This window comes from Dama dama, chromosome 31, assembly GCF_033118175.1.
Source record: "Dama dama isolate Ldn47 chromosome 31, ASM3311817v1, whole genome shotgun sequence".
Lineage (NCBI taxonomy): Eukaryota > Metazoa > Chordata > Mammalia > Artiodactyla > Cervidae > Dama > Dama dama.
The window spans coordinates 12492753-12513867 of record NC_083711.1 but is presented as its reverse complement, the minus strand read 5'-3'; the positions used below and the strand labels follow the sequence as shown (position 1 = coordinate 12513867).

Below are 21115 nucleotides of genomic sequence, written 5' to 3'. Positions count from 1 at the left end.
CAGTGTGACATTTGATTAATCCAGTCTATTTAGACTTGGAACATAAATCATGTATTTCTCCTAACAACATGATTAATTAATATTCCCCCTTTTGCTTTCAATACATTTACAGAATCTCTTAACACTTCTATCTTAAGCCTATAGGTACATTTTATATTATACCTCTTTGTAGGTTGGGTCCATTCCATGGGTCCTGTCTATGTGATACCAGAGACTAGTTGGTAAAACATCAGGAACTTGAGTCACTATTGCCACAGGTTTCATTTAAAATTTAATTGGATTTCTTTGGTGATGTCTAGTGCTAGGAATTGAGCAGAGTTTTGTGGCTCTCTTCCCTTTAGGGTTCCTCATTTTCATTCTCATTTTCCCTAGGTTCCAAAGAGAAAACGATTCTATTGTTTTTTTCAGCGAAGTTTCCCAGTCTGTGACAATACTGTATAATTTCATTAATTTATTCTTTCAATATTTTGTTAGGTCATTTAGTCATCTAACATATGATTATAGCTAATAAGAGTACAGTAGGGAATAAAAGATACACAATTCCTGTCCATTTGAGCTTACATTTTAGTGAAGGGTGTGTGTGCGTGCTCAGTCGTGTCTGACTCTGCGACTCTATGGACTGCTATCCACCAGGCCCCTCTGTCCATGGGATTCTCCAGGCAAGAACACTGGAGTGGGGTGCCATGCCCTCCTCCTTAGGCACTTCCCAACCCCGGGGATTGAAGCTGAGTCTCCTGTGGTTCCTGTGTTGGCAAGAGGATTCTTTATCACTGAGCCACATGGGAAGCCCTTAGTGAAGGAAGCAGAAGCCAAAATAAGCCAAAGCCTACAGTTGTCATAAATGTCATGGACTGAAATGTTACAGGATGAGGAGCTTGGAAGGATGAGTTGTTATGAGGAAGAGTAATTGTCTCATTATGTAAAAGCAGTCACCTTTGTGAAAAGGTGATATTTGAGTAGACACCTGGAAACAATAAGGGAGAAAGTTGTGTAAGTGTCTTGGAAGAGTTTAGACAGAGGGTGAACAAGCCCAGAAATCTTGGAGGGGGAACACACCCCACATGGAATCCAAGGTGGCCAGTGAACACAGGTGAGACGGATGGAGAAACTCAGATCGTGTAGGGCCTTGCAGACCACTGAAAAATACTACATTTTACTTTGGATGAATTAGAAAGCCTCTGAAAGTGACGATGTTAAATTTAACCTGAGCCCTGTGCTCCTGGAAACCAGAGATAATTCAAGAAACCCCTCTGCTTTTGTATCCTGGGGAATGGCTTACTGCAAAGAACTACCCTTCCACCTATGACTAAGCTAAGATTCAGAGAGAATGTCCTTGTTTACTTCGGGAAAGGCCGCACACTGACCCTTTGCACTCTCATCCCTTATCTCATTAATGATTAGGTGAACTAGTGGCCCCCTCTGGCCAATCAGATTACAAAATGCCTGTTGACTTGACCAGACTTTAAAGTTTCTCTCTTCATCACATGATCCTGAACTGGACTTACCCTTACGGTTAAACAAACTTTGGAATTCAGAACAATTCTCATTAATGACATCTCATGAAAATTACCCACCAGGAAAGACATCTCCTATTCAATTGTCCCATTAAACCAGCTGCTCATCCCACTTCCGCACTCCTGCCTCTGTTTAGCCTGATTTCCTCCTCATCATAAAAGAAAAGCTATTTGATTTTGATTTGTTTGCAGACCTCATAGTCTGGGCTTTTTCCCTATTGCAGTAGCCCTCTTGTTCTATAGCAGTAACACCTTCCTTTGTTGCAATGGTCTTTTTGAAAACTGTTTGTTCTAAAACCAAGGCTTTTTTTTTTTTTTAATTTGATAGAGGTTTTGAGTAGAGGATGGACATGGACAGTGGAGATTTATAAATGAAGGCCTCAATCTGGGTGCTGAGTGCAGGGAAGTATATAGAAATGTGTAGAGGAGCAAAGGAGCTAGTGGGGAGACTATTTATTTGCTTGCCAAGGAATTTTGAGAGGTTAATCATATAGCTTCCATGTAGGTTGGTAAGAATTGATCCTGCCTACGGGCTATGTTTGGGCCTCAAAAATTAAATCTTTGTGAAGCTCATAGATAAATGAAGATTGCTGGGTAGAGCAGGCAAGCTGAGTGACATGCTCACATATCTGCCACACTTGAGATTGCCGTTTTTCAGTAGGAGGGCTCAGGGAACAATCCAAGTTAAGATGAACAACATGGTGAATGTCCAAGTTAGAAGATTCATCTTATTCACCTATTTACTTCCTCAACAAATGTTTAGTAGATGCATCTTTTACAGATTCCAGGTTCTAGGATGCTGCAGTGAAAAAGGACCCACCCTTTTGCCTTCCAATCACAGGATGCGGATTCTAAATAATCAGTTGAAAAGAAGTGCAGATTGGGGTAGGAAGGAAGTACACAGATGGCAGGCAAATTTAAATCGGTTGGTTTGAGAAGGCCTAAGTATAGGCCCTTGGAGCTGAGAAGCAGCTGAAATACTTAGGTGAGAGTCCCGAGAGGCCCAGGAGTGAATACAGTCCAGGATTACCATGTAGATCATTGTGGGGATCTGGAGGAAAGTTTGATGTGAATGTTGGTCAAAATGAGGAGCTGGGTTCAGAACCTGTGGAATCCTGTAGGATATGATGAGGAGGTGAAATTTTATTTTAAGTGTGATGGAAATCCAGAAAAATCTTTGAGACACTGATGCTGGAAACTTCTTCCTACTAGGTTTTTCCATGCCTATGTCTGCTCCCAGGGGCAGAGAGAGGAAAAAAAAAAGGATGGTGGAGTTTTTCTTGATATCAGTGACTGGGAAAAGAATATCATTTTACATGAATTGAATAGTTACTGTGGTATGGGCCTAGCCTGTTGAATTCCAGGCATAGATGGATCAGATTTAGTTCTACACACATATAAGAGGGATGAAGACAGAAAGGAAAAGTTGAGGGGAGAGAAAACTAGATGGGAAGGGAAAGGGAAAAGTTTCAGTAGCATAGTTCAGGTAATTCAATAAGCTTGGAAGAGTACATTCATGATGTTGACCCTTTGAAAAGGAGGTATCAAGAATTTTAATGAATTCTCAGCCTTGGCAAAGAAAAGTAATCAATGTAATTCATTTTTCAAGTGGGTAGGTAAGTGATAGTGATAATTTTGTGTTAGTCTACTCAAAGCAGTTGAAAGCCTTGGAGAAATATTAATTAATAAAAAGATGGAGACCTGATAAAACACCATACATGGATAAAACATCCATACCATATGGATGAAGATAACCATAAATAGGAAAAACTGATAAGCTGAAATTTTGAGATATTTGTTGAAATGTTTGAACCAGAAAACACTTAAAATTAATTTTGAATATGTTTTCTCCATAGAATTATATGTTCACAACACTACAAATGTAAAATTTACACATATGTTAACTGACTGGATTATATACTGTAAAACCATATATTTGGGACTTTGGGGTCATTCATGGTACTTTTTCAACTGACTATAGTTTTTGTTTTATACTCAAATTTGAGAATATAATCTTACTAAATTAGAACTGCTAATTTATAGCATTGTTGACAGAAGAAAATGTTTCAAGGTTTAATAAAATAATTTATATATACATTTTAGAATTTGATTAATTTGTAAATTAGAAACCAACAATATAAGTTTTATATATATATGTAACAATATATATTTATTATAAATCTAATATTTATCTATATGTACATATAGAAGTTTTTTGGCCTGAGTAGACATGATGTTTGAGTTTATTGTAATAAGAATTTTCCCTTTGTTCCATCTGTATGAGAAGGAAGGGATCCTTATGGGTGCCATGATTACATGAAACGTGGTGGAATTATGGTCGGTGTTAGGTAAGTGCTCATGACCACCATTATTGCAAATTTGTTATGGGGCAAGGTGAAAAAATTATTTCCTGAAGGTGCATTTACTCTTGAAGGACACTGATTTGTCATTCCCCAACATTATGAAGTAACGTCCTAAAAGGACAATCCTAGAGCATCACTAAAAGCAAGCTTTGTCCTAAGTATGCAGCAGGTACTCTATAAATGTATGCTGAATGGGTACAATTTGGGAAGCTGGTCCCGATGACTACAATTTGACTATAACCAAAGTGCCCACGATGGTTAACTGAATATGCCCACTCTGAAACGTTCTCTTCACTTGGCTCAGTGCAACACGATGCACAGACCGCATCATGCAGACTTACTGCTAAGACTGCAGTGCGTGTGGTTGTCCAGTCACTCGGCTGTGTCTCACTGTAGCCCACCAGGCTCCTCTGTCCATTCTTCAGGGATTCTTCAGGCAAGAATACTGCAGTCAGTTGCCATTCCCCTCTCCAGGGGATCTTCCTGACCTAGCGATCAAATCCGAGTCTCCTGCATTGGCAGGCTGATTCTTCACAGCTGAGCCACCAGGGAACATATTGCAAAGCAAATCTATTCTTATTCGTGATGTGTCTTGGTATGAAAGTGACAGTGAAGATATAAACCACCTCATTAGCAGCAGTTACCAAGCTTAAATTTATAGCATAAAGAGTAATTGTTTCACTGGGGAGAAAATAATATGTGCTTTTTAATTTTTAATGTTTCCTTAGGATATGGGTGGAATAATTTCTACTTTTATCTTAGTAGTACTTGGTGTAATCAAACCTATTTAATGTCACTATTTCTTATTATTCTACATCAAGGAATATATCCCCATTGCTTGCTTTCTGTGTGTGTGAGTTGCTCGGTTGTGTCTGACTCTTTGTGACCCCAAGGATTGTAGCCCACCAGGCTCCTCTGTCCTGGAGTTCTCCAGGCAAGAATGTTGGAGTGGGTAGCCGTTTCCTTCTCCAGAGGATCTTCCGGAGCAGGGGCAGAATCCAGGTCTCCTGCATTGCAAGGAGACTCTTTACCATTTAAGCCACTAGGGAAGCCCTACCATGTCCAATTCTGCCCCTGATAGGTTGCAAAGGAGAGCTGGTCTGTGTACATGGTCCAGAAAAGCAACACAGAGAAGCATGCTAGAAGACAGTCATCCTTTATATTAATATATACACATACCACATCACTGTACTTGGACCTAACATGCAATGCAACATAGGGGATTGGTGAAATTGAGCCAGATGACAAGAGCAAAGACTGCTGCCTATGGATATCCCAGATGAGCACATGTTTGTGGGTGTGTGTAATGTGAGTCAGAATTACATTTCTGTTTAGAACTACAGCCTTGGACGACCCCAGGGGGGCAACTGCTTATATTATAGTCCATAGAAATGGTTTGCCCTGGAGTTCTACAGTGCATCTCCTGGAGCATATATGGTAGCCCTGATATATAGAGTTAGCCAAAAGGTTAGTTCAGGTGTTTTTGCAAGATATTCTGGAAAAACCAGAACGAAATTTTTGGTCAACCCAATAGCTTACGCTCTTGTATATCTTGACTGGAAATCGCTCTTCTCTACCTCTCCCCTTTCTAAATCTTCTAGTGTTCCCCTTGGTTCTCTTCTTCCTCCTTTTTCTTTGCTTTCCCCTCTCTACATAGAGAAAGACAAAATTGAGAAACAAAAAGAAGCCTTCTTCTACTGGAAGGGACATATCTTACGAATTTAATCATTTGGTGGCTGGAGAAATAATTCAGATTAATTAGAAAAGATTAAGCAAGCATCAGTGAATTAGCTGGATTAAAAAAAAAAAAAAAAAAGCTTTATGTGCTTCCCCTGCGGTCCAGTGGTTGAGAATCTGCCTACCAAGGCAGGGTACCTGGGTTTGATCCCCGGTCCAGGAGGATCCCACATGCCATGGAGCAACTAAGCCTGCGGCCACAGCTACTGAAGCCCATTTGCACGTGTTCCACAAGAGAAGCCGCTGCAATGAGAAGCACATGTACTGCACCACAGAGTAGCCTTTGCTCACGGAAACCAGAGAACACGTGCGCACAGCAAGGACAACCCGGCGCTGCAAAAATAAATAAATAAATCTAAAAAAAAAATCCTTTCAAACCATTGCTTTTAAATGAGTACAACAAATAGAAGCTTAGGAAATTTTGCCTGTAGCTGTCTTCAGCTGACTTGCTTACATAATACATGTATATCACACGTAATTGTCTGTTAAAATGAGTGCATTCTTTGGAAATTGAAACAGTTCACACACTTTGCTAATCTTCACAGATTTTATCCTTATAAAAGATGTAAAAGTCCATTTTAGCATGCCTCTGTCCAAATCATAATTATGGGAATTGTTACAAACTCAGTGAGAATAGAAAGGAAGTGTTTCTAATGAGAAAACAACAATAAAACTTGTTTTTATTCCACATTGACCTGGATTAATCATTTAACCTTTATAATCATTAAGGTTTGTTTGGTAGAATAGATATGATTATACTCTTCTTTTTTAACATTCCAGAGATTTTGTAAGATGCAAATGAGATTTACACATATTGAAATTATTCTTTAAAAACAGCCTGAAGTCTCTGTCGGAATTTAGTACATAGAAATCGTAATTATTATGAAATTAATGGAACATCATGTATTTTTTAAGATTAGCTTTAAAAACCTGACTCAATAGTACATCACATTAAAATTCAGATCTGCATATGTTACTACGTTAAAGAATCTGTATCCAATTTTTGAGAGCCAACAAATGTTTTCACAGACTTGAAATACTTTCACTTGTGGAAATGAGGAAGTCATTTTGGGTTCAGTTACAACTCTTATTGTTAAGCTCTCAAACATTCTCATCATCACTTTTAAACATGGAACCAAAATGCCCTTAGTTCTTTGTGGATTTGTTAGGGGAAGCACACTGATTGAAACCGCCCACCCTGGTCAGGTACCATAGTAACCATTTGCATGAGTTGTTTTATGGCAGGAGATCCTGATAAGGAATACGGAACTAATAGGCCACCACCAGCCGGAAGAGTTCGGGAAAGATCGAGAGGAGACACTACCTGTCCGTCCACTTCCCAGAATCCCTCTTGCTAGCATCCATCTTGGCTGAGCGATGCGTGTGCCACCAGGAAAGACTCTGAATTAGAATGATTGGCCAAAGACCACCCGGAAACTAATCCCATCACCATAAAACCCAAGACTGCGAGCCACGCGGCAGAGCAGTTCTCCTGGGTTCCCTTACCTCCTGCTCTCCACCCGGGTGCCCTTTCCCAATAAAATCTCTTGCTTTGTCAGCACGTGTCTCCTCGGACAATTCTTTTCCGAGTGTTAGACAAGAGCCCAGTTTCGGACCCTGGAAGGGGGTCCCCCTTCCTGCAACAAATGGCGACCACGAAGGGACATCTTCTTCGCTGAGACTGACATCCTGACCACTCGGGGTTCTCAGGGGCCAGCTTGCCTGCCAATGGACCAGACCCAGCGGCCGCAGCTGGGACCCTTTTGTCCCTGGTCTCCTCCTGACGCGGACAACTGGCCAGAGTGCCCCGACCGGTAAGGAACAAGAGACTTTATTGACCTCCCTCCTCTTCCCTCTCTCTTTCCTCTCCTTAGCCCTTCCTATCCTTCCTGTTTTTCTAGTCCCCCGGTCCTGGACGCAGGAATCTGGTCGAAGGGCCTCAGCTTAAGCTGAGGATTGGAGACTGATCACCTCCTCTTGGCAGAGAACTCGAACTCTGGTTCTTGTGGGGCCGAGTTCCAGTCCTCCCTTCTCTGGAAGCCCAGGGAAAAGTCCCGTAATGCCTGGGTGTCTGCAGGTGGCAGGAGACGTCTGTAAGGCCACCCCTTTTTTTCTCTTTCTCTCCCCCATTCCTAGACCTCCTGTCTCGTCCCACTCCTCTTCTCTCAACCTGGCCTTCTTCCCTCTCTTTGAAGACCCAAGTTATTTCCGCTTACTCTGTCTGTCAATACTTGGACCTGAAGTTCTGGGTCTTTGTAAGAGATTTTCAGAGAGGCTACGCCCTCTGCTCCCCATCAACTGTGCTTTCTGTTCCTGGGGAGACGATCGGGCGTTAGAAGCCCTCCATCGGGTGCCCTGTTTCTATAAATTCAGCCATTTAATTGTGCATTTGGCTGAGTGCTTCCACGTGGAAGTGATTGACGGGGTTCAGTATAGTCGCACCTGGTCTTGGGTGAAAATTAACACCCTAGATACATCCTTAGGGGTTAATTTACCTTTTGGGACCAGCCCTACAGCCCCATTGATTGTGCTTACTACCGAACATTTCCTTTGGCGCTTATACAATCAGGCCCTTTGGGACCAGGAGAGAGCTTACAATCTCTCTAGAGTCAGATATAGAGGCATCCGCCCCAGTACCGGTCCCTTGGGAACGAGATATAGGCTATACCATCGCTAAAATGGGAAATAAGCCTAGCTTCCCTCTAGACACCCCGCTCAGTTGTCTTTTGGCCAACTGGGAGGGACACCAACTGGGAGGGTTAAAAAGAAAAAACTTATCAAATACTGTACTCAGTACTGGCCTACTTACTCCCTGGGAGGAGGGGAAAAATGGCCCCAGTCAGGATCACTTGGACACAACACCATTTTACAGCTCAGTCTATACTGCAAACGTGTGGGTAAATACAAAGAAGTTCCCTATGTTCAGGCCTTTATGGCCCTCTACCAGGATTCTGAAAAAAAAGGGAAAATATAAGCTTGAGGACTTCGATAAATGCTCTTCCAAAATCCTTTTAGCAAGGCCTGAAACAGAAGATCCCCTTGACCTTCTCTTGACCTCCCCTGCTTCAGCAGAGAGGCCACGAGGAAGGGAGGGTCAGACACGCCCGGAAGTCAGGAGCCCGGGCCCGGAAGACATGAGATCAGAAGGGGAGTCACTCCCAGTCGCCTCGGCTCCTCCTCCATATGTCCCCTCCCCCATGGGGTTACGATCAGGAAGTAAGCTTTGTCCTCTACAGAAGGAAAGGTCATCCTCAGACAAAATCTGCCCCCTAAGAGAGGTACCAGATGGGGAGGGGGGAACTATGCACGTTCATGTTCCGTTCTCTATGCAAGACATTACCCAATGCAAGGAACAATTGGGTTCATATTCCGAGAACCCCCAAAAATTTAAGGATGAATTTGAGCGTCTTAGCCTTAACTTCTCCCTCACCTGGAGGGATATAATGGTCATCCTCACCCGGTGTTGTAATGATGAGGAAAAAGCTCGAATCCTAGATCAGGCTAAAAAAGTGGCTGATGAAAGACAGCGGGTAGATGTCAGTCTGGCCCCTGCCGAAGAGGCAATTCCCTCGACAGAGCCAGACTGGGATCCTAATACAAGGGCAGGAAAGGAATCCTTAAGACACCTCATTACTTGCCTACTACAGGGAATGACCCAGGGTGTGCAAAAGGTTGTTAATTATAATAAGATAAAAGAGGTTACACAGGGAGAGAATGAAAATCCAGCTCTTTTTTTGGGCAGACTCACAGAAGCCTTTAAAAACTTTACCGAGACAGATTTAACAAGTATGGAAGGACGAGTCCTGTTGGCCCATTCCTTCATAACCCAGGCAGCCCCAGACATAGGGAGAAAATTACAAAAACTAGGAAAAGGACCAGAGACCCCAATTTCCGATTTGGTGGAGGAGGCAAATAGGGTGTTTTAAACAGGGACCGGGAGGAGGAAGCAAGAAGGGAGCAAAAAGAAGTCCAAAAAGATAGGAGAATAGAGAGGCAGACCCAGGCCTTGGCCCAACAACAGGCTAAAATCCTGGCCTTGATTCATCCTGCCACTATGCGAGAGTCCCGGGGAGAGCAAGAAAAAAAAAGATCTTAACAATCCACCGCGGCTGAGCCGCACCCAATGTGCCTACTGCAGAGAGGATGGACATTGGAAAAGGGAGTGTCCATATCGCCCTAAGGGAAGGCGTATGGTGACCCCTACACCTGCTCCCTCTGTGTTAGTTCTGGGCGACCAGAACTGACGGTGCCCAGCGGCTCGAGAAACCCCCGCGAATGGTGAGATCCAGATCACTCCTCTCGACCCTTGGGTGACTCTACAAATAGAAGGTAAAGATGTGAACTTTCTTCTAGACACGGGGGCTGCCTTCTCCGTTCTTCCTTTCCGATTAGGACCTTTAGACTCCCAGACTAAAATGGTGATAGGGGTAGATGAAAAACCCCAAAGCCGAAATTTTACTAAGCCCCTCCATTGTAAGGTGAAAAATTGGCAAAGAACCCACCCTTTCTTATACATCCCTGGTTGCCCTGCTCCCCTACTGGGGAGAGACCTTCTTTGCCGCCTCCAAACCAAAGTGACTTGGGAAAAGGTAGAAGTCGATAATTTTCTTTGCCTAGTGTCTAAATATTTACAGTCAGAGGTAAAAAAGGAAGAGTCTGTCCCTTTCCTAGATGAGGTCAATCCCCAGGTGTGGGATGTCTCCAGCCCTGGTTTAGCCATAAATGTTCCACCGGTAAAGATTTCTCTGAGGCCAAATGCTCCCTACCCCTGGAAAAGACAATATCCCTTAAAACCAAAAGCTCTTGAGGGTCTTAGACCATTAGTTAACAAATACCGAGATACCGAAATTCTAATCAGCTGTGAGTCCCCCTGCAATACTCCAATCTTGCCCGTTAAAAAACCAGATAGATCTTATCGATTCATCCAGGATCTAAGAGCTGTTAATGAAGCTGTGGTTCCCATCCACCCCATAGTCCCAAACCCGTATACCCTCCTATCCCAAGTCCCAGGAAAAGCCAAGTACTTCTCAGTCTTGGATCTTAAAGATGCTTTCTTTTGCATTCCTCTCCATCCTAAATCCCAAAAACTCTTTGCTTTTGAGTGGCGGGACTTGGAAACGAGGGAGACCATACAACTCTGCTGGACTCGACTACCACAAGGGTTTAGGGATAGCCCTCATATCTTTGGGACTTCCTTGGGGAGAGAACTAAGGGAATTAACTTTAACGAACAGTAGTCTAATACAGTATGTAGATGACTTGCTCATAGCTAGTCCAGATTTTACCAGCTCTCAAATGGACACTATTAAAACTCTAAATTTCCTATATGAAAAGGGTTATCGAGTATCCCCCAAGAAGGCTCAGATTAGCTTAACCCAAGTAAAATACCTTGGATTTATAATTACAGAAGGAAAAAGAATGCTTGACCCCGAGAGGAAATCCCTCATCTTAAATACCCCGTACCCCCAAACAAAAAAACAGCTTAGGGGATTTTTAGGAATGACCGGGTTTTGCAGGATCTGGATTCCTAATTATGGCAATCTGGCCAAACCCCTATATGAAAAGTTAAGGGGGAAAGAGAAAGAGCCACTCGACTGGGATGAGACCTGTAAGGTGGCCTTTAATGCCCTAAAAGAGTCCATCACTACAGCCCCAGCTTTAGGCCTCCCAAACCTGGAAAAGCCTTTTAGACTCTATGTTTCTGAAAGGATAAAAACTGCTCTTGGGATGTTAGGGCAGATGATGGGGCCCGTATCACAACCCGTGGCTTATCTCTCAAAACAACTAGATGAGGTGGCCAGAGGGTGGCCCACTTGCCTCCGGGCAGTAGCAGCCACCGCTCTTATGGTTAAGGAGGCATCTAGGCTGACCCTGGGTCAGCCCACCACAGTGTATACGCCTCACCAGGTGCAAGCAGTCTTGGAAACTAAAGGGGACAGGTGGATGACAGGGGGAAGGATCACCCAATACCAAGCCCTCCTCCTTGACACTCCAGAAATAAGGTTGAGGATCTGCCAGACTTTAAATCCAGCAACCTTACTGCCAGATCCCCCTACTTCCCCTCTGGATCACCAATGCATACAAATCATAGACGAGTTATACTCTTCTCGCCCGGACCTATCAGAGACACCTTTATCTGACCCAGAGGAAAACTGGTACACAGATGGCAGCAGTTTTGTAGAAAAAGGAGAGAGGAAAGCAGGATATGCAGTAGTGAGCCTAAAAGAAACTAAAAAAAGTGGGTCTCTTCCCCCAGACACCTCAGCCCAGAAAGCTGAACTTTTTGCCCTGACAAGAGCTTTGGAGTTAGGAAAAGGAAAGAGGATTAATGTGTATACGGACTCTAAGTATGCTTTCCTCATTCTGCATGCCCATGCAGCAATTTGGAAAGAAAGAGAGATGCTCAGTGCCCGAAGCTCTCCTATTAAACACAAAGAGCTCATTCTCAGGCTCCTGGAGGCAGTCAAACTTCCTGCAAAATTAGCTGTCATCCACTGCAAGAGTCACCAAAAGGGGCAAGAAAAAGAGGCCCAGGGAAATAGGAAAGCTGATCAAGAGGCAAAACGAGCTGCCAGGGAAGCTACCCCTGCCACTGCTATCTGCCCCCTTTCCCCAAGGAACCCCTGACTCCAGATTATACCCCAGAGGAACATTCCCGATATGCTGAGCGGGGCTGGGAGATTGGGTCACATGGGTGGTTTCAGACTGATCAGGCCCAAATAATACTCCCTGATTCTCAGGTTTGGAAAATTACTAACTCCTTACATAAGAGCACCCATTTTGGAAGAGATAATCTAGAAATCTTGCTTAAGTCTATTCTCTACCATCCCCAGTTAGCTAAGGTTGTTAGACAGGTCACACAGAATTGTGATGCCTGTCTAAGAAATAATCCAAAAACCAGACCCTTGCCACCTCCTCTAATTAAACCTGTCCAACATCGGGGATCATACCCAGGAGAGGACTGGCAAGTAGATTTTACAGCCATGCCAAAGACCCAAGGGTTTTCTTATTTGCTAGTCTTTATTGACACATTCACAGGATGGATCGAAGCGTTCCCTACTAAGACAGAGAGAGCTACAGAAGTCTGTAAGGCTCTGCTGAAGGAGATAGTGCCTAGGTTTGGGCTGCCTCGGTCACTTCAGAGTGACAGTGGGCCCTCATTTACAGCCACGATATCCCAAAGCCTAGCCGCATGCTTAGGCATAAAATACCGGCTCCACTCATCCTGGAGGCCTCAAGCTTCAGGAAAGGTAGAGAGAGACTTCTGCTCTGCTAGGCAGGCCTACGCCCCGACACAGCAGGAAGAAGTTACAGAAGAAAGAGACCTCCGCCCCAATTCCCAAGAAGCATCTTGAGTATGAAGTCTCTCAGGGGGGAGTTGTTAGGGGAAGCACACTGATTGAAACCGCCCACCCTGGTCAGGTACCATAGTAACCATTTGCATGAGTTGTTTTATGGCAGGAGATCCTGATAAGGAATACGGAACTAATAGGCCACCACCAGCCGGAAGAGTTCGGGAAAGATCGAGAGGAGACACTACCTGTCCGTCCACTTCCCAGAATCCCTCTTGCTAGCATCCATCTTGGCTGAGCGATGCGTGCGCCACCAGGAAAGACTTTGAATTAGAATGATTGGCCAAAGACCACCCGGAAACTAATCCCATCACCATAAAACCCAAGACTGCGAGCCACGCGGCAGAGCAGTTCTCCTGGGTTCCCTTACCTCCTGCTCTCCACCCGGGTGCCCTTTCCCAATAAAATCTCTTGCTTTGTCAGCACGTGTCTCCTCGGACAATTCTTTTCCGAGTGTTAGACAAGAGCCCAGTTTCGGACCCTGGAAGGGGTCCCCCTTCCTGCAACAGATTCATGAATCCACCTATGTGAGGGTTTTCTGGGCAGTTCAGGAACTCATTTAAAAAAAAAAAACAAAAACTTTATTTTGTATTGGGGTATAGCTAATGAACAATACTGTGATAGTTTCATATGAATAGCGGAGGGGCTCAGCCATTCACATACATGTATCCATTCTCCCCTAAACTCCCCTCCCATCCAGGCAGGAACTCTTTTTTTTTTTTTTTAATGTCAATGTTTTTTCAGAGACAGGAAAATGTGGTGAGTTTACTGGGCTTTTTGGTTCTTTTTTAATGTTTCCTATGGAAAATAAAGAGCTTGAACAAAATGAAGTCTGTATCTAATATAACTAACTTGTTTACTGCTAATAATGCCATTCAAGTACCTATTCTGTCCAGAGAAAACAACTGAAAGCTTCCTCTGCATTCAGTTTCTTAGAAGGGTGACCATATAATTAACTTATCATCCAAAAGCAGAGCATTTTTGAGTGCTCAACAGACATAAATTGGGGCATCAGTATGTGCATTTTATAACAATGGTCTTAGTTATTAAGGGATTTTATACAAACATACACCGACACATCTAGAGATTTCAGAAATTTGGAAACAAGTATCAGATTTGTTCTAAAGACTTTAACTTTGAGGGTGGACACCATCTCCTAGTCTTCACTATATTTGCAGAGTGTATTATGGCTCATTGCAGGTCCCATTAACATCTATTTAATTGATGGAGAACCAAGTAAAATTTGGAGGAAGACTCAGTCTCCCCAGTCAACTTTGTGGTAATGGGTGCAGATCAACTTTATTCTCATGTTCTAAATCACTACTTTTCATCCTTTAAAGAATTAAAATTTTATATAAAGTCTGCCTGCAATTCAGGAGATGGGAGTTCCATCCTTGGATGGAACTGGAGGAGGACATGGCAACCCACTCCAATATTCTTGTCTGGAAAATCCCAGGGACAGAGAATCCTGGTGGGCTACAGTCCATGGGGTCGCAAGAGTTAGACAGGACTTAGCGACCAAACAACAAAAACAATACTGTAAAGAAATGTTCTAATATATATCATAAACTATTTTATAATTTTAGACATTCAGTGATTGATCTGATTTTGATTGTAATTAATGCAGCTTATGTGTTTTTTGTTTTATTACACAGTTTTAAAAACTGCATCTGAACTAGTACTAAAACATAATTTAGTTAGATCCTAATGTCCTAGTGCAAAAGTAAACATGCCAAATAGCAGGGTAGAAGGGCGAATTTTCCTATTATTAGGAAGTCAGATAGCCTCCTATCAAGCTGGCAGCAAGACAGTGAGAGTTGTTACCTATGTAGAAAGAAAATGGAATAAAGTCCAGAAATACACTAACCCTTCATGCTATGTGGGGAAATGCGAAATCATTTCCTTGTCTGTGTGAAAAATGCTTCCAATAGACTTTATGTCTTTGTCCAAGGGAGGAGGGCATGAGGAAGCCACACAGAAGGCACGAGTGGTCCCAGAGTAATTGCTGTCAATCAGGTTTTTCCCACCAGGAGTTCTGAGATGGAGGACTTGTCACACTTATATAATGAATTTCTGATTTGACAGTCTGCCACCAGCTGTGATACTAGGTTTCTGCCTTCCATTGATTTTATTATAAATCTACTTCTGGAGTATAGAGGTGGAATGACACTGAAACCATGTCTAGAAAAAGCTGTGCATTATACATGCACACCTTCATTTTTCACTCATTGATAAATTTCTGCCTGGGCAAAGAATTCCCTCATGTAGACTCAGAAGTCTTTTTAGTTAACCTATGACATCTGTGCAATTAATTACATTTGTCAATACTTTAATAAAGTAGATGGTTGAATTTTCAAGGCTAGTAGGCTAAATTAATCACTAATTTTTGATCAGTTTGAAAAGAACAGTTCCATTTATTAATAAAAGCTGTTGGATTCTCAATGAAAGGCAACACTCTGCTGAATTTGTTCTCTTTTTCTTAAATAATGCCTTCTTTAGATATCTTTTAGCAAAAAAGTACAAGATTTTCTCTCATTGGATGAAGTTACATCTTTCAATGTTCACTCAACCCCTTTAATATTATTTTCCCTGAGTAGATATAGCCTCCCGTAATCTTTAGGAAATCTAAGTCTCTATGTACATGCTTAGTTGCTCAGTCATGTCTGACTCTTTGCGACCCCATGGATTGTATAGCTCACCAGACTCCTCTGTCTATGGGATCATCCAGGCAAGAATACTGGAGTGGGTAGACATTCCCTTCTCCAAGGGAATTTTCCTGCCAGGGATTGAACCCAGGTTTCTTACGTTTCAGGCAGATTCTTTACTGTCTGAGCTACCAGGGAAGCCCCAGGTCTTTCTTTAGTATAATTCAAATAAAATTTGTTTTAAAGTTGGTTGCTTTTCAGTCCCAACAACTAAAATGTTGTTTTCTTTTGCTTTTGTACTCGAGTTTCCAAAGGATTTTTAAAACAAATTATAGAGGATAGATGGCATCTATACACCATGGTGAGCCTTGAACACAAATTGTAAGAAATTGATTACAATTATTGAGTATCCTTTCTGTCTACTGTCTTTTATAATAAACTTGGCTCTTTATCTTGTATTGATCCAACCTTATAATAAACTTTATTAGGTCTCCCCTTAGAGGATACTATTGCTAAAGGATACTATTGCTAAAAGTTTTTAGAAAGACAGAAAGAAGTGACAACTAGATTCTCAATTTAGGCTTTCCTTGCAACTACAGAGAAAAAACTAACAATAGCATTGATAAATTTTAGTCCTATTAAATTATCAAGAATATCTTTCATTTCTTCAATATAAGTGATACTAAATAGTTTAGTGCAATTTTAATTATTTTTTTTTTCTTACAACTGTATAGGTTAGATCTATAAGATGATTTGGATATTTGGGTTTTTTCCTTCCCTAAATTTCTAGAACTTATATAAATATGAAAACCACAAGAGACCCAGTCTTATTGTTGCATTGCAATAAACTAGAGGGAAAGAAGGACAATAACTCTAATGAATTTTAAAACTCTTCACTCATTACTTGAAATTCTGGAAGAATTTCAGAGTGATTTCAATGAAGAATCCACATAAACAATTTCTAAAGTTCACATTCCTCTCACTTGGTCTTTGGAACAATACTGACGTCCCCACAAGTTCTAGAGATGATGTATTCATCTGGTTTAAACATTCATTGGTTAAAAATGTCATCATCCATTCTGAAGTCGTCATGAGACTGGTTTGCCTTATTTGATGATTGGTTTATTTACATGCTGTTTTTGGTGGAGATGAGAATGAGAGTTGGAGAGAAATTGAGAAGGAGAAGTCAGTTCCATTTGTCCATTTCTGACAATCAGCAGACAGAGGTAATCTCTAGAAAATACTGACTCAGAGAATACCTAAGTGTTATGAACATTGCCTGAAATTGCCGTTTTCTAAGAACACCAAAGACCCTAAGGGTATATCCCATCATCTATAATAAAAGTTATCAGGCTTTCCTCTTACATCAGTTATATTACACAAAAATAGTCACATTTTTTTCCCATCCTGTCATGGATAGGGATGTGCTATTGAACTGTTAGATTTTTAGAATCTGTCTTGTTTTTATTATTAGAAAAAATAAGGGAAAAAAATTCATTCTGCAATTGTCTTACAATATCAAATCTGAAATGCACACTGACCACAAGTAAGCCAGATTTTGTGCTGTTCATGCTGCATTTCATTTAAGGTGGAGACTAGAATGTCTTTCATTTAATGGGTGAAGTGAACAAATGTTTAAAGACATTAGGTGACATGGGATTTGAACCCAGATGTATGTGTTTCCAGAGCTCAAGATTTAGGATTCCTTTTGGGGGGAAACATAGTTAATAGGACTTCCCTAGTGGCTCAGTGGTAGAGAATCCACCCGCTAATACAGGAGATGGGGGTTCAATCTCTGGGTTGGCAAGATGCCTTGGAGAAAAAAATAGCGACCTGCTCCAGTGTTCTTGCCCGGAGAATCCCGTGGACCGAGGGGCCTGGCAGGCTACAGTCCATGAGGTTGCAAAGAGTTGGACACAAGTTGGAGACCAAGCAGCAACAAACAAGAGTTAATATTTGGATAAAAATTCTTTCCACGGGACTAACAAACCAGTTATTTTAAAGTTAAGCCATTAGACGCTATACAGTGAAGTATGAAGGAGTTTTATTAAGCAGGAAATGATATGTTTAATCACAGGAAGACTTGAAGAACTTCTTCCACAGATGAGATTTGTTGTACTCATAGGCAGCCTCATAGATCTCTATCTTCTAAAACAGTGCGTCACTCTCTTAATACTATGGTATGAGAATTGAGACAGTTCCTTTCTATGTGGCGATGGGAAAGCAAATTCCTTATAAGTTATCTGGGTCACAAAAATAAAATACACGACTTGCCTTTCTTAAAGCCTGCATCGCCAAAGGCACGGAATCTTTTGCTGTTCTCTCTAGACAAGCAGTAATTCAATACTAGCCGTTGTTTCCTTTCTTATGTGTCAGAGTTGATCTCCGAGAACAACAGAGCGTGATTTTACAAACAGAAAGACAACCATTCTCCACCATGAGTGCACGCACACAGCCCTGTCCACCCACCCACTTCTCTCCCTCCCGCTTAAAAGATTTTGAAAAGAAGGCACGTTTACCAGACGAACATTACAAGTTAGCGCCATTGTATTCTCCTGCATGTGACAGAACCCGCTGTCTGGAAACTGTGTGCTCATGTGTTGCAATTTAGAAAAGGAACTATGTTTCCTTTTTCAATGGCTCATATATTGTGTTTGACGAATTCTCGTTGGAATTTCTGTTAGTTCATCAGAACAAAAGTTCTTTGAGTGAAGATAAAGTATAAAATATAACTCATATTCAAGAAGTGCACCTAAAAGCTTGGAAATCTATATAATGTTTGTTAGGTAACTTACATATAGTTATAATGTATGTATAATAATACTAACACAGCTCTTTCAGAATTGGAAAGATTTTCTAATTAGTATAACAACATGGATGAATTGAATATAAAAATAAACTAAATTTTATAAATGTAAAAAGAAAATTAAGCAAACCTATTTGCTCACCTGGTTTTCGCTGAACACCTGCTATATGTCGAATACTATATCAGATCGTGTAGAGAATACAGCGCATGTAAGACAGGCTCTATACCATGGAGTGGGCTTTCACGTGGATCAGATGGTAAAGAATCTGCCTGCAGTGCAGGAGACCTGAGTTGAATCCCTGGGTTGGGAAGATCCCCTGGAAAATGGAATGGCTACCCACTCCAGTATTCTTGCCTGGAGAATTCCCGGGACAGAGGAGCTTAGGAGGCTACAGTCCATGGGGTTAAAGAGTCAGACACGGTTGAGAGACTAACACGTTCACTTTCACTTTCATACCGTGGAGATCTTATAATATTAATATATTGGGATATCAAAGGCTATCAAAACATAGGGAACAAAAATTATAAAAGATGCTGTATGCAGACAGAGGAGGATAGAGTGGCTGGTAGAGTTTGGAGAAGGAGTCACAAATTATGGCTGGAGCTTTTGGAAAAGTGGATTCCATGCAGGGAGGAGGGGAGAGGGATAGTGGGCTTTGTGGAGAGGGTTCTGGGGGGTCAAGCTACAGATGTCAAAGGGCAGAGGACAGGGACGACTTAGGTTTTCTTGTTCCACAGCTCTCAGGCCAACAGTTGGGGCAAAAGGAGGTCCACGATCTTACCACAAGTGAATATTATGGGGCATTGACTGTGGCAATCATTACTTTAAATTCTCTCCTTTTACAAGGGAGAGAACTGAAGCAGGCTAGCGTGAAGTGCCCAATTCAAGATCACATAGCTGATTAGTGATAAAAATGGACCTGGAAACCCAGGAAAAGTGACCATTTTTCCTTTTCTTTTTTGCTTTTTAATGTACAATTTCCTTCACACTTCACCTCAATTCAAGCACTTATTTTTTTACTTACTCTTCTAAGTATTACTTATCATTTTATAAATTTACTGACCCAGTCTAAGGAGTGGAAAAGTCACTTCTTTTTAGTCAGTCTATTGATCAGGAGCTTAAATCGAGTAGCCAAATTGAACTCAGACTTCACTAATTTGCTGAAGCCTGAAATGGAACAAACTCATATTTAGTGGTACCTAGATCTGATTGTCATTTTACTTGACTACCAGTGTGAACTAGTTGTCTGTATTTTCAATGCAATTAAGATTAACCACTTTTTATAAGACTGCATGGAAATATGGGGATATAAAGTTCTGCAACTTTTTGCATATATTTTCAATTGATTTTCTTATATGCATATATACAGCTATTTATTACTAACTATGTATAGACAAAGGCACATTTTTTGAGAAACAATTCTGAACTCAGAAATTATGGTTTAAATAAAATAAATGTTGTTTTCCCACTAATTATAACCCAGCAACAATTATAACTTAGAATTCAATCAGACATTATTTCACAAAGAATTTTTATCACTTGTCCTTCTTTACTCTGGAAGGCTTTAACATTCTCTCAAGGTCTTCCCTGGTGGCTGAGTGGTAAAGAACCTGCCCACGAGTACAGAAGACACAATCCCCGGATCAGGAAGAACCCCTGCAGAAGAAAATGGCAACCCCTGCTGCATTCTTGCCTGGGAAAACCCACAGACAGAGGAGCCTGGTGTGCTGCAATCCATGGGGTCGCAAAAAGTCGGACACGACTTAGTAACGAACAACATTCTCTCAAATCCCACTTTATCAGTCTTTGTGAGAAAATAGAAACCATGCTAAAAGCTGGACATGGCAACTCAAAGGTACATGGGTTTCTTCACATATATCCTGGCATTTTTTCTCTATGATGGAATAGTGGATGAAATCCTTTCAAAAGCTTAGATTTTATTTTTTTTTCCCCAATCACACTGATAATGCAGCAGAAAGAAACAGCTCTCCTCAACCACTGGACACTTGGGAAGAAAAAAGAGGTACCCTAAGATGAACAGTGAAACCTGAATTTTCAATTGTCTCCCAATCCAAAAACTGTGGAATCAGAGCTTTTCACCCTTTTTATTTCTCAGTGTCATTAAGCCTTGCTGATGCCTCTTCCCTTCCTGATTATGTCTCTATCATCCCTTTAACGTAAGGCTTTATTATGGCATACCTTCCATGAGCACCAGACTGCTTCCTTTTGTCTCTTGACAGTTAACTTGGTTCCCGCACCCCATGTCTCTCTCTCTATTACACACAGAGTGGAGTAACTTATTCTTCAAAAAAAATATTGCTTTCCTGCTTAGCAAACTATTGTATCAAGTGAAAATCTTTTTCTCAGGATTTCATCATTCCCTACTCACCCTCCAACATGATTCACTGCACAACTTGCTCCCTCTATTCTACAAAGGCCTCTAAGATCGCCTTTGTGGTTTGGTTCCAACTAGTCACATTGCCTGAAATACAATTTCAACCTTCCATGCTTATACCAACCATAGACATAGAGATTCTAGAGCATCCTTCTTCGTCTGTCTATCTTCTGAGAACCATTTCAAGCTCTGGGTCTTTCAAGAAATGGGTCTTGGCCAATCTAGCCAACATAAAGTACACATTAACTTGTTTTCTTAGTTACAACTTAGAATTTGATCCCTTATCTTTCTTTAACATTTCTA

At 41.5% G+C, this 21115-nt stretch overlaps 1 protein-coding gene across 9 annotated transcripts in view; it reads right to left on the bottom strand.

Annotated features, from left to right (window-relative positions):
* Nucleotides 1–21115, bottom strand: part of GRIK1 (glutamate ionotropic receptor kainate type subunit 1) — a 442037-nt gene that overhangs the window by 264484 nt on the left and 156438 nt on the right. The gene's annotated exons all lie outside the window — the stretch shown is intronic.